Source organism: Meleagris gallopavo, chromosome 7, assembly GCF_000146605.3.
Source record: "Meleagris gallopavo isolate NT-WF06-2002-E0010 breed Aviagen turkey brand Nicholas breeding stock chromosome 7, Turkey_5.1, whole genome shotgun sequence".
Lineage (NCBI taxonomy): Eukaryota > Metazoa > Chordata > Aves > Galliformes > Phasianidae > Meleagris > Meleagris gallopavo.
The window spans coordinates 19,599,524-19,612,451 of record NC_015017.2 but is presented as its reverse complement, the minus strand read 5'-3'; the positions used below and the strand labels follow the sequence as shown (position 1 = coordinate 19,612,451).

Below are 12,928 nucleotides of genomic sequence, written 5' to 3'. Positions count from 1 at the left end.
AGCTCCATTAACCACTACCTGCTGGGCACAGCCGTCTAGCCAGTTCCTTACCCAAAGAAAGGTATACCTGTCCAGGCCGCAGGCAGCCAGTTTCCCCAGGAGAATACTGTGAGAGACCGTGTCAAAGGCTTTGCTGAAGTCTAAATAGACTATACCAACAGCCTTTCCCTAATCTACCAGTCTGATCACCCAGTCGTAGAAGGAGATGAGGTTGGTCAAGCATGATCTGCCTTTCATGAACTCGTGTTGGCTGGGCCTGATCTCATGGACGTCACACTTGTGCCGTGTGATCTCATCCAAGATGATTACTCCATAACTTTCCCTGATACCGAGGTCAGGCTGACAGGCCTGTAGACCCCTGGCTCCTCCTTACTGCCCTTGTAGATGGGAGTCGCATCGGAAGCCTTCTATCCTCTGGGACCTCTCCAGACAACCAGCAGTGCTGGTAGATGGCAAGAGATGGTCTTGGCAATCACCCCTACCAGCTCCCTCAGCACCCTAGGATGGAGCCCAGGGACTTATGACAGTCCAGATGGAGGAATAGCCTGTTCTTGTACCTTTAAGATTTCCATCTTGAGGTGCATCCAGGCTTCCTGGACCCCTTTGCCCTTAAGGAGCAACTCCCAAGGGACACCAGCAACAAGCATCCTGAAGTAGTCAAAGTCTACCCTCTGAAAAATACTGATTTATGCTATACGTGAAGTGTTTTTATACATCAGTATAAAAACCAAAGAAGAGCCATATATGGCACAAGCCACTGCTTTTGGAAAGGTATGCAAAGAACTTTGTCTTTTATAATTTTAATTGTATGGGATATTAGTCTGTAGTTTTCTTTCTTTACATCTCCAAGTATCCATCTTATTTCACCTTCAATTTCTGGGGTATAGATGTAGCTGTTCTATTTAGGGTTTTTTTTTTTTGTTTTGTTTTTTAAATTGTCTCCTACATAAATAATATTTCATAAACATCAGAAAACTACATCAGCATGATCAGAAAACATTTTTAGCACAAGCCTAGCGCTAATCTTATATATAGAAGATACATAATATGGCAGCAGCATATCTGTGCTTCACCTCTATCAGTACAGTACAGAAAGAATCAGACCTATTTCGATCACTAGATAGGTAGAAAATCATCCTTAAAGACAAAAAGGGAGCAGATACAAAAGCAGTTGATTTATCTCCCCCATAAAATAACTTTTTGTTATGGAAATGCCATCTGAAGGAACTGTGGGGGATGAACCTATGTAATAAGTTACTCAGTAGTGGTTATGGAAAGCTGAGGATAAGCTTCAGTGAATAATATCAATGCCTATATTATTTGCATCTGTGACAGCAACATAAATACCTAATTTTCTTTTAGTGTTTTATTTTTCCAAAATACGTTGTTTTGCTGATTTTCAGTAAAAAAATAACTTACTTGTAAAGGCTTTCCTTACCATTGGAATGGCAGAACAATATAATTATCATGTCAGGCAACACAGCATTTTGCGCTAACTCAGTAAATAATTTATGTCATCATAGTAGTTTTTATTAAAAAATGTACAATTTTTAAATGCACATTAGTGTCATGAACACATCAGAGTAGCTTGCAAGATACATTTTACATAGTTATATGATGGGGCCCACAAAAGCATTCATATCTCTTCAGATGTAGGTGAGACCCAAATACTGTCAATGGGGTTTGCTTGGTGAAATTCTAGTTCCATTGAAAGCAGTCCTCCCTTTGATTTCAGTTAGGTGTCACTTTCACTTACTGTTTTCACATTGGGCCATTGGCTAACATAAGGCATTAAAAAAAAAAAAATGACTTCTGGTCAATCAGGGTTTTAGTACAGATCTTACGGTCTGAGAGATAAAGTAAATCAGTGTGGATCAAACCTCTTCTGAAGGGATCTTAAAGGTCAAGTTGATGGTCAAGTCATTGTGATTGCTTAACTCGTCAACTCCGTGTAGAGACTTGCTGATTATCGCGCTGGTTTTGGAGAGTTGAGTAGGACTGGTCTGAGCCCACTGGATTAATCCACAGAGGTGACTCCGATGTGCTCAGACATTAACCCTCTCACAAAGAATCTGAACTGAAAGGACGACTCCTCATATTATTGTCTTAAACAGTCTTTCATGTGTTAGCGAGATTTATTATAAAACTGAAGAATTACGTTCATGTCATAAATAAATTTAAGTATGAAAATCTACCCTTAAAATGGATTCTGCTTGTTGCCATGCAATTCTAGGAACAGTCTATATTGTAAGACAAAAATCAGAGCTTTTTGAAAAGTTACCATTATTAAATCAAAATATATAAACAAATATCAAATGGAAAAGCCCTACTTCCTTTGTCCTAACTTCCTCGTATTCTGAAGGCAAAGAAAGCTGGCCCCAGCCTGCTTCTGCAGTCTCATGCACATCCTTCAGAAGGTCTCCAAAATCAACCACTACAAAAAGAGAGAGAGGGAGGGAGGAAAATGGGAGAGAAACAGATATTTAGGAAAAACAAAACAAAAACAGATAGGTTTAAATAATAGTTTATATTTCCTTTATATTTATTTTATTTCCCCATCTCTCTCGAATGCCAAATCAAGTCATGCTGGGGGGCTTTTTCATAAGTCATTCTTCATACAAAAAAAAAAAAGACAGTGGTTAATTTATCACATTCCTTTTTAACAAAGCTTCTCTACACATTCTTACAAAGTAAGAGAGAAGATACTAGTATGTCAGTAATGTAATAAAGCATGATTAAATAAACAATATGGGCAATATGAATAGAAATGCTCTGAAATTTTCCACAGTACACAGGAGTGAACTAACCATTCAGTCCCTGTCCCTCTTGAGCTCTGGTACAAAGCATGAAGCAGTCCTCAGCTGGAGACAGGTCTTGTACTTAATCTTTGCAAGTAATCTATTTGTGCTGTTTGATCAAATAATAACACACAAGCTCCTAATAGGTTTTTTATTCTCTCAGAACAAATCTTTCTTCTTACTTTGTCCTATTACAAGTTTCATGGATGACAAATAGGTAATTGATATCAAAAACAAATACAAATTGTTGGTTTAAAGTTCCATCTGGCTTATCTGGCACCAGATCCGTTTGATGATTATGATACAAGCTTTACTGACATCAAAATCATGTGTCTTCTGCAAACTTCAGAAAGAAGAAAGCAGTAGCCATGTACTAGACATGCGACCATACAATGGCTGTTATTTTTTCCATGCAAAGTACATCTATTTTAATAACTAATCATACTATGATAACTACAAATTTAAGAAAAAGCATCAAGTTGATTGAACTCAGTTTGCAAGTATTGATACATGGACAGAGCTCTGAAGCTTTGAGACATCACATGCTCTGCAGAGATGACTGAGAATCAGTGAAGAAAACTTGTGAATTTTTAATTTTAGAGACTTGTCCAGACTGTGGAACCAAGAAAATAATAAAGATAAATAATAAACTAGATCTTTTGAATCACAGGCAAGGTTAAATTCAGGTTTTGTACACAGAAGTAAAGGATTCTTCGATAGACTTTTAAATAATTCCACTGCTACATATTCTTTTGTATATACGTATACAAAAGAGATGATGGAAAAGTAAGCTGTCTATGAGAATTAGCAGGCAACTATTTACCTTAATGCAGAGAACAAGTAGAGCTTCTCACCCTCATTCTTCAAGTCCCGCATAGCAGAGTCCCTGTAGCCTCAGCTGGAGGAACTTACTCTGCTCTGCATTGCCACAGTTCAAAGAGATGCAGCTGTCAGGTCTGTAAAGCATACTGAAAATAGAAATGATCAAGAAAATATTTCCCGTACAGATGCAGATCATTATTTTAGTCACTCAAGAATTGCCACTTCAAAACACACTGGTATCCTCTATATTTCTGCCCCACTGTATCATCACAAATACCTGTAACTAAGAGCTGAGCACTGACATTATTAACACAAAAAAAGGATAGGAACCCTACAATGCTGACTGCACTTTTGAGAAACAGGCTGTATATGGATTTTGTTACACTACCACATCAAAACTGTTACCTCAATGAGGTTGGCAAGTGTTTCAAAACAGGGAGTCCAAGGTAAACTATGTCCTGTTTCCATTTGCCCTTGCTCTCTGGCTTTACTTTCTCCAAGAATCCTTGTGAGAAGGAGGAATTTTGTCTGCATTAGACAGACACTGCACAAAATAGGAAGAACTTAGCCCTCACTGCAGGGAGCATGACACGCCACAGAACAGCAGAAATTCAGCTTTCGTAGAATTACTTGTCAACTAAATCTGAATGCAAAGCTACTTCCCACAGGATAAAGCTGAAGAGAAATGACTTGCAGATGGACTGTGTGCTATATTCAGTGCAGTTCCCACTTCAAGTCATCATATGCAGACTCCGCTCTCATGGGTTCCCTTTGACCAAAGTTTGGCATCTCACCTGAATGATTCGTAATTAAAAAATAAATAAATAAATCTGGGCTGAAGTTTGCAAGCTTTGCAGACTTGGTTTCATTTTGCCACTAGGATGGTTATCAGAGGGGGTATGAAGCTCTTCACTGTGGATGGAAGGCTAGAAATGGTGTAAAACTGTTACTGTCAAAGGTTTTCCAGACAGTGATTTTAAATTGGATGTATGTCTTTAACATTTTTCTAGATTCTAGCTTTCCATTCTGAGCTGAGTCTTAGCACATTATGGCTAGGAAACCAAAACCGGTAGTGCTAGATTTGTCTTAACCTTACCTTAGGCTCAGCTTGGGTTTGCTCAGAGAACTGAATGAAGGTTCAGATCAGCTGATCTTATTCATGAGAATAAGCCCATCTCTAATCATAATGCAACAAACTACCTCAACAGCTCCCACGACCAAGCTATCAACATGACCTTGTCATTTCAATTTTTCACACATTTTCTTTGCTCCCCCCATCCTCACTCCCCTCCCTCTACTGCCTGTGTACCATATCGCACTAAAATCTCATCTCTCCAGCCTACTGCCATGGGCTACTAATCTGTAATACAGCTCTGTTTCAGAAATGTCAAATAGGATGAAAAAGGTAAAACTCACAAAAGAGAAACTTCAGTTGGACATCACTTATCCTGTGAAACTTTCTCTTGCTCTTCACTTCACACCATGCTCCTGTCCTGCCCAGGGTCAGTAGGGTTTGGCCTTGGTCATCTGAGTGACACATGGACAATGAGGAACTGTTAATGCAGGTTCTAAAAATGAGAGAAATAAATGTACTGCAATCAAAAGATATTCCTCTTTCTCAGTACAAAACTAAAAAAAAAAAAAAAGCAGTTCGTAGGATTATTCTTCTAGAATTCACTAATCCTCATTCACTGTTCCTTGTTCCTAAACTCTTCCCAATGCCTGAGAGTATCAAAAACCATAGATTCCCCTATCTTCTCGCTTTCACTATGAAAGAAATAAAGATCAGCGAATTATTTCTAATTTTTCCACCCTGAGGCAATTAAAAAAAAAAAAGTAAGCTAGAGCAATTAGTGAATTAATAGAACTAATAGCTCTTTTTTTTTTTGGCAGGTATTTTATAGGCAGGAAATAGAACACTAGATTTACTCAAAAAAACATTTTGAATTACTGGTTTAGTTTTAGCTGTATATACTCCAAGTCAGTGGTCAGAGCAATCTATCAGGCTTCCAGCTCTGTCTGATCCAGCTTCTCCAAACAAAATCTGCTAGAAAAGTGATGACGTGTGTTATAAATATTTTTTCTAAAGCTCACACTGTGATCCATGTAGAGAACTGAGGGTCTGGCTTATGCCTGGAGCCTTCAATTTTCTGACCATTTCATTTCAGTAGAAAGTAGGTACTTAAGGATGATAACCCTGCATCCATAGTACGTTTTATACACAGAATAAACTTTATCAGTGACTTTCTACATGACAGAAGGGAATTCTCTTTTACCTTTGTCCATTATTCTCAAAGGCCAGAACTCTTCATCTCCTGTGGGTGTAAGAAAACACAGCTTGCAAAAGCGTCAGATCAGACATGGGTTTTCATCTCTGTCCATTTTCTCTCACATGAAAGACTTATGGAGCAAGCAAAGCATGCTTTTGTTGACTAGTAAAGATCAAAAAGGCAGATTATTTTTGTCCTTCAGCCACTAGACTGATACTCTCAGTTCTGTTAACATTCTGCCCCTATTTGAACTGGACACTTTGGAAGTATCAATAATGCAAGTTGGAGGGCTGCACTATTACTCATCGTGTTTGCCTCTTCTGCAAAATTAAATCAAGTTGAAATCAAAGGAGACACAATCTCAGTCATATAGGCAGAAAATCTCCTGTAGCTTTGCAGCAATTCTCAGTGAAATATTTGAAAATATTTATGTTGGCAGCAGTGACTGATCCACATTGTGAGCACAGAGTTAACAAAATACTTCCACCCTGCAGAGACATAAACAAAGTGTTGGAAGGCACTCATCATGCCATCCACCCTCTCCTGCTTCCTTGACAGGCGCATCTCCTGAAACAGAATGTTGTTTTACAGGAACATCAGAAAGTGCAAAAGTAACTAATAAAACAGTGACAGTCCCACTGTAACCACAAGGACTACAACCAGTAAACGGTGCCCCCCTATTATTTATGAGTGAACAGAATATATATAGCTATCAGAGCCCTTTCTTAACATCACCAGTTGGGTCAAGAATAGATTCTGTAAGAGAGCTCAGTTCATTTCTCTGTCTCAGACTATTTTCATGATGAATGTTCTTACAGGATTCAGATGATTCAGTGGATCAAGAACAGAAATGTCAGCTGTGACCAGCTCTGTCAAATATTGTTGTTCTCTACCTTAGCTCACTGCTCTATGCACACAATCAACAGCAGCACTCCTATCTTTGTACTTGGCAGAATTATGCTCAATTCATCTGTCGTTGCATGTTTCCTTCCTTAAAAATATGTACTTAGAAAAATTCACAAGAGAGATACACTTACATATAAAAGGATTGTGTTGAAAACACTGTAGAAATATTTATCCACAGCTGAGAAGTTCTTGTCAATTTTCTCTGAAACAAAGAAGAGTAATAACATCTTCCCATGGTGAGATATATTTGATTATAAGATTTCTAATCTGTTAAGCAACCATGTTGCGCAACAGGTACCACATGGATTCCTAGCTGCTGCCCTACTTTAACATCCCAAGCAGCAGTTGGTAATGAAGGAAGCCTTCATCTACCGCAAACCCAGCCCACTCTGCAAGTTTAGTTGATTGGTAGCTCAGCCTCACCCTGGGGACCTGCTCCCTTGTGCAAGAGATAACACCACACTCCCTGAGCTCCCCTAAGACCAAATGCAAAACACAGGAGGAGGTTTCTTGTACTCCATTAGCCTCTCCTGCAAAGGCTGGTAATAGTCTGAATTTCAAAAACCTCCTCTGCCCAGTTACACAGGTAGAATTGCTGATCACTGTGGAGAAAAGATAGAAGGGATTTTCAAGATACTCAACCAAGACTTGGCCTGATTTCAATCAAACCTGAGAAATGAGAGCTTTTAAAGCCTGAAATTTAACTCCATTTTCTGCTTTTATACACACTTTAAATAATGAGTTTTCTTGCTGTTTTTCACTAAGGTCCGTTGCTTTCTTGCAGTAAGAATGGATCTAAGAATAATGAGACACTCGGTGACATTTTCATCCCAATAAAAAAAAAACCCTTGCCTCATTCTTTCACAGTTCTCAAGCGATGCTCGCATGTATTTCAGTATCTTCTTATCATTTTCAGCTAGTTTCAGATCTCCCTCTTCACCCAGCTCATGCGCAGTCTTCCCAAACATTTTTTATAATGTTCAATGGCACTGCATGCATCCATTTGTTTGCTTTCTTTTAAAAAACAGTGGATGGTTCTCCATAGTGAAGATTTTATAGACAAGCAAAGTAAAAACAAGCCTCTTTTATCCTTGCCTCCTTTCACTCTAACAAGTGAATAGCTTAGATGTACGTTAAGTATTTGAAAGAATAATACAATTTAACCAACATACGCTGCTTGGTGACCTAAATCACCTGCTTTCATAGACAGTTGACATTATTTACATTGGGGCTTTTATGTAGAGAGGCATTTTGAATGACCCTTCAGAGTGAATATGCGCAGTAGGAACACTACTCAGTGTATCAGCACCTACCATTTACTGTACTGTCTCCAGCTACCATGTATTTTTCAACCATGTGACTACAACTCTAAAGAAAAAAGCTTTTTTTTTTTTTGTCAGTGGCTGACTTTAAGACCATGCTCTGTGCATGAACAGAACTTGATTCCTTTCACTGATGAAACATATTCAACATACCCTAAACCTGAAGTTTCCTTCCAGGGGGTCAGCCCTTGACAAGGGTGAAGCCAACTCTGGATAATTTCAAGGCAGACTGGAATAAGCCTCCTTTTCGTTGCAGTATCTGATGGGGCCATAGACATAAAACATTGGGAGACCTACTTGGTCTTTTCAGAGAAAAATATTTAAAAAATGAAGCTACAGATCAGACAGCTGAGCTGACAAAGCTTACAGAAAGTGAATACAGTAAACAAGTCTCCAGACACTGCAAGACAAGAAGAGCAAATATTTTCTTCCTCGGGAAGGCAACTAGTTTTTACTAGTTTTTAATTTGACTATATCCCATATGTGTCAGATAACGGAAAAAAAGCACGTAAGGATGTGGATTGGTGTCAGTACGGATTTAATGAGAAATATATCATTATAACATTAAGATTTTAAAAATCATAATATTTTAAGGAGTTTTTTTTTTTTAACTGAGCCTTATACATCCACAATTTCTTCGAATATTGTTACATTATTTTATCTTACAGTTGTGAATATTATTCTGTGTTGTTGGACATTCCATGATACAAACTATAATATATAGGCACCATTATTTCCTAATTTATCCTTGTTATAAAGTCATTATCTCCAAATGTTGACTCCATAGATCTCCAAAGAGTTAAATGTGAGGAAGTCACCTAGTAAACATACTTAAATGAACGAAACCTCATATAAGACAATAATAATCCCATAAATAAACATATCTTGATGGTACTAGGTAGATGAGCTTTGACCTCATTGGGACACCTCTAGCTCTGAAAGCCAATCTCAAATCTGACAATTAAAGCACTAGTCTCAACCACCAGAATGGGATGTGTTTAGAGAGGTGCTGTCTGACCACGCACAATTTTGGGTTTTGAAGCTGATGAGTTTAAAATCACCTATAAGTTTACAGCCAACTGTAAGCATCTAGAACACTTGTTATGTATCACCTCTAGACTCTTCTGCCTTTCTCTTCCCTGCATATTACCTGACCATAATCATGCAGGACTTGTTTTTATCTATTTATGTTTTTTACATAGCTTTGTATTTGCTTCTTTGAAATTAGACCTCCCAGAGTAACTTTCAGGTTGAACTCACTGAGACATACTGCATGGACATCTCCAACAAGTTGAAGCTTACTGTTCCAGTCCACTCACTCCGGATTGTATGGTACTCAAAGTATTGACTGCAAGAGTTATGCATTTTATGGCATACCAGCTTATTATAATATGAGAATCACTGTCATTGTGATTACCAACAGAACACATAGCAATTGGGAAAATAAGGTGTTCCAAGCTCATAATTATCAGAGCTTGCATGTAACATTATTAGACCACATGCAGGTAACATAGAAAATTTCATATCTAATTGACTTACCTACAGAAAATTCATGCTGTCTCCCGCCCAGGGGTGCAAATCTCCTTGGAAGAGCAATACCAGAATTGAGGAGCTGGGAGAAAATTTTTTACAGCCTTTTAATGTTCATTAAGCGAAGATCTGCAAAACTCAACCTGATGTTGTCTGTCTTTTTAAGAGATACATCTTCCAAGAAACCTGGGCTTTTAATTTACAGAGCTCAGAAGAATGTAAGAATATGATAGTCTGCATCTCTGTGGGGACCAATTATTGCTGGATGATTTTGTGGGGTTTTTTTTTTTTTTGGTTTTGTTTTGTTTTTCCCACAAGTAGAAATGGCTCAATTTCAGCATGTGGAAAATCCAGGAAGCACTAATTCTGCTCTCAAACACAAGAACACACACAGTTTCTGAATGTATGTGGTAATGACCTCCAGTATGATGCAGAAATGTAGGGATGGCTTTTACAAGATATCCAGCAATGCAAGGCTGCTACATATCGGATAAGATCCAAGCCCTTGCTGTGTAACCTCCACAGCTTTAATGATGTTCTTAATGGATACGTGGGCTGAAATTTATGGTTTCAACATGAGAGCTAAGAGTTGTGGGTGTTTTATATTATTATTTTAATTAAATAAATAAAGCACCAAAGTGATTCTAGAGACAGCAAATGCAAGTTTTTCTAATTTTTACAATACTCAGGCAGTCTACCATGGTTTCTCATACAGCATTGTGTTAAAGTTGTAAGGGAGACTCCATGTCCCAGATTTTATTTCAGAAGCATGATGTGTGTGTCTGTATGCACATTTGAGAGACTACAGAATTAGTATAAAGATTACCTTGGACTTCAGTATCCTAACTGGGAAATGAGGATAAACTTCCTTTACTGTACATAACTTTACGTACTACATAGCAATAGCTTTCAGTACACAACTGAATTGTATTTATATTGCCTTTTTTTTTTTTTAAAGTCACATTTAGAAGTATATATTAATTTCTCACACTTTACAGATACACAACACAAATCAAACTGCTGAATGTAATCTGAGCAGGAAGCTGAAGAGAAAGATTAAAACAGCACTTTAAATTTAGCCTAGTTTACAAGTGACCCTTGACTCTTCCTGCTTCATATATTCTCAGAAGGAAAATATATGTAAAATATGTTTCCTTCTCACTTTATCAGGTCTGTGTTATTAAGGGCAAACCAATAACAAATAAACCAAATACAAATATTATTAAGATTATCTTATTATAAACTAATATTACTGGACAAATTATTAACAAATAATAACTCCGTATAGCCATTTGGAAAACACTGGATGAATTTTTGTTAAAGACCATTATGCCATATATTTTTAGCTGCTCTGGGAATTGTGTTTATGGTCAAAACTCAAACCAAAGCAGAGTATGTGGCCACAAAAAAAGAAAAGAGCTATTTTCACTAATAGCTTTTGAATGATTTTGCAATATAATTTCATTGGGTGTTAGAATATATTTTATTTCATCAGTTTCAGATGTTTCAATTTTTTTTTCAGCTTTCACTTTTACAAGTATTTTATTCCATTTCAGTCTAATGATAAAATTTCATTTTAACTACTAGATATATTGGTTTCTCCACAGTTTTTCTTTTTTTTATTTTAACCACTTGAGGATTTGTACCACAACGAGAACGTCTCTTTGTTCTCTCTGCCCGATTTAAAGCAAATTGCCCTATGTACTACAGTAGTTTTGAATGTATTAAAAGTTTTTAAAATCGTGAATTATGTGAAATATTCTAACAGTTTAAGTTTAAATGATGCAATTAGCCAGTTACAACTGGAACTACCAGGCCTTATTTAAAATAATGAGGTCTGACAGTTATGGAGCCTGAATTATTCATTGATAACTAGGTTTTCCTCTTTTGCAAACCATGGCTAACATTAATAACAGAGGTGTAAGTGTGATAACAAAAAGAGTTTGACATTGGGAATACAAATACTAAAGTGCTAAATTCTTCCTTAATTAAAATTACTTCAGTAGTAACATTTTCAAAGAAAAATTTTTAGGATTATTTTCTCATACACTCTAGCATTTGCTTCTGCATGGAAACGCTGTTTAAAGTAACAGATCTTGCTGCCTCAAAGAGAATATTTTTAAAATACAGTTAATTTCTTCATGTGCAATATTGTAAGTATGTTATCTTACAAAAAAAAAAAAGAACACTTTCTATTGTGACTGCTGAACTTATCACGCTTCTCAAAGTACACCAATGGCACAGAGCCCTGGTCTCGAAGGTGAATGATCTCCTAGTGCTTACCATTTCACTGGTTAGCTTCATCCATGACCACTCCATCAGCTGTGAAGTTAGCTGTTTTCTGTAGGACACACAAGTAAAAAGTTATTCTTTTAACATGCATACTAAGAATGGTATCTAGCACCTAATAGTATTTTTTACAAAAGTCTGAATTCTTATGTATAATTACTTGCTGTAAGCCTAGATGTTATTAATTAGCATTGCTGAAGAACAAAACAAAATATCAACATAAAACAATCTATCAATAACAAACATATTTGTCTTCTACTTATCCAAGTGCTCATATGCTTCTGGGTATCTTTTATGAAAGAAAGAACTTCTACAAATTGCAGTAGCAACTGGTATGCTCCCTTGTTCTCTCTCAAAATAAAATAAAGCAAAGAAAAGCAAAATGTATAATCTTTCTGGAAGTAGAACATGCTAAAATAGTGACTCATCTACAAGTAGGAATGACTGATCTTTGTCTAGAACTTTCAGTTACCACAACAGATAGATAACACTAAATTATCTGTGATATCAAAATAGAGATCTTAAACAAGCAGAAGCACAGACTCAATTTAGGATGACCTGTTGAGTTACTGTAATTACACAACTCATCAACAGAGCTGTTTAGAAGGTAATTATGCAACTGATTCTCAGAGTGACAGAAATAGGTGGAATTTTACATGAAACCTAAATAGGTCGAACCTCAAATTGGATGCAATGTTTTCTGTGCACCTAACTGGAACTTTCTGAAGATTGTAGCCTAAATGTGTATTTTAATAAAGTATGGGTCTGTTATATTGTATTGCATACAGTTCCCCAGTGGAGAGAAATCAGAGAGGTGAAGGTCAAAGTAAATGCTATATAGATATCGAAGTCTGTTCAGTGAGACTTTGCAAAGGAGGATTTGAAAGATGACTATTTTTATTAGTGCAGATGCATACAATATAAACTGATTTTTTTTTTGTGCAAATGTCAATTATAGTATACATATTGTTCACTGATGATTATGTCATTG

The 12,928-nt window shown here is 36.8% G+C and overlaps 1 long non-coding RNA gene across 2 annotated transcripts; it reads right to left on the bottom strand.

Annotated features, from left to right (window-relative positions):
- Positions 1 to 1,074: 1,074 nt before the first annotated feature.
- On the bottom strand, positions 1,075 to 11,992 carry LOC116216856. 2 transcript variants are annotated; one of them, XR_004160409.1, is made up of 7 exons: positions 11,932 to 11,992; positions 9,658 to 9,730; positions 6,928 to 6,998; positions 5,897 to 5,935; positions 5,037 to 5,188; positions 3,622 to 3,766; positions 1,075 to 2,434 (listed from the first exon to the last, which is right to left on the bottom strand). It is a non-coding gene; the product is annotated as an uncharacterized LOC116216856 (long non-coding RNA). The 2 variants fall into 2 exon arrangements; XR_004160408.1 differs by having other exon boundaries at positions 5,037 to 5,147.
- Positions 11,993 to 12,928: the final 936 nt, after the last annotated feature.